The sequence below is a fragment of the Atta colombica genome, unplaced genomic scaffold (genome assembly GCF_001594045.1).
Source record: "Atta colombica isolate Treedump-2 unplaced genomic scaffold, Acol1.0 scaffold83, whole genome shotgun sequence".
In the NCBI taxonomy this organism is placed as follows: Eukaryota; Metazoa; Arthropoda; class Insecta; order Hymenoptera; family Formicidae; genus Atta; species Atta colombica.
The window spans coordinates 1,411,063-1,412,411 of record NW_017259576.1 but is presented as its reverse complement, the minus strand read 5'-3'; positions in this window follow the sequence as shown (position 1 = coordinate 1,412,411).

Genomic DNA, 1,349 nt, shown 5'->3' with positions numbered 1-1,349 from the left:
TATATATATATATACATACATATATATATATATATATATATATATATATATATGAAGATACAAAAATATGACATTTGAATATCCCGCCAAAGGTGGGGAATTTCTCTCTAAAATATTCTTATCGCATTTTGCTGCCAATTGTCTCTAAACATTGACTAATGAACGCCGCGTTGGCGAATTCAAACGCCATAGTCGCCATATGTAACACGGTTGACCGGTAGAGTTTCGAACAGTCTCGAATAGACATCAACAGACGTTTAAGTTTGAAAACGATGCATGAAGTGACGATGTCATGTAGCGTATATAGATAGAAATCATACAAATGTAACAGAATGTAAATAATATCCTCGCATAACGTGTAAACGAGTGTAGATGGACTCATGATATGCGTGCATAGTGTACCTTTTGTCGATCGATGATTTGGATCTACAGAGACTTCCAGACCGCTCAGTTTGACAGGTGCGTATTTCATCTACTCACAATTCCTTCGAATTTGGTCTTTGTGCTTTAATCGTGAGACCGATCACTGAAGAATAGATTTGACATCTATTTCTCTCTCTCGATGGATTCCTAGCACATACGTGAAATATGTCTCTTCGGGTAACTGTTTACTTTGGGGAAGCTTATGAAAATTAAGACTGGAAATCTATCTTGCAGAAAGAGAGAAAGAGATAGAAAAAGAAAAGTAATAAAAAATTAACTCCTATTTATACTATGCTTTTCATAATGACAATTACAAATTTGTACAACAATGTCTTCCTAATTAAAATAATAAAAGTAATTTCTTATTTAGCTCCTATGATATATTATATAACAAATTAGTTGGTAAAAATAGATAATTTCTGAATAAATTTGCCAAGTAGAAATTTTTAACAGAAAGAATTTAATTATATTGCAATGGAATATGAAATTAATTTATATCCATATAAATTTGATTTGTGTTTTTATATTGTGTATGGATTGTTTCAGTATAATCATTATTTTATGATGAAAACAAGTAGCTATATAGAAAAGTACATATTAATTTTTATATTTTATTTTATTTAAATCTATTATGTAAAATATACATTTAATATATATTATATGTTTAACATATTTATTTTGTATTATATTTGTTATATGAATCTATTATGTATTTAAGCCTTATTTAAGAAATGCTTGCTCCATATAATGAGAATAACAACTTATTTAACTTGTGTGTTACACAAACACTTCATTATAACATTTTTAAGTTTTATAGATATCTTTTTAGAGCTGTATTAAAATAGAATTATTTGTTAAGTCTTTATATCTCAAGATTTATATAAAGATATATTTATTGTATTATTTATGTTATTTATGTTATTTTA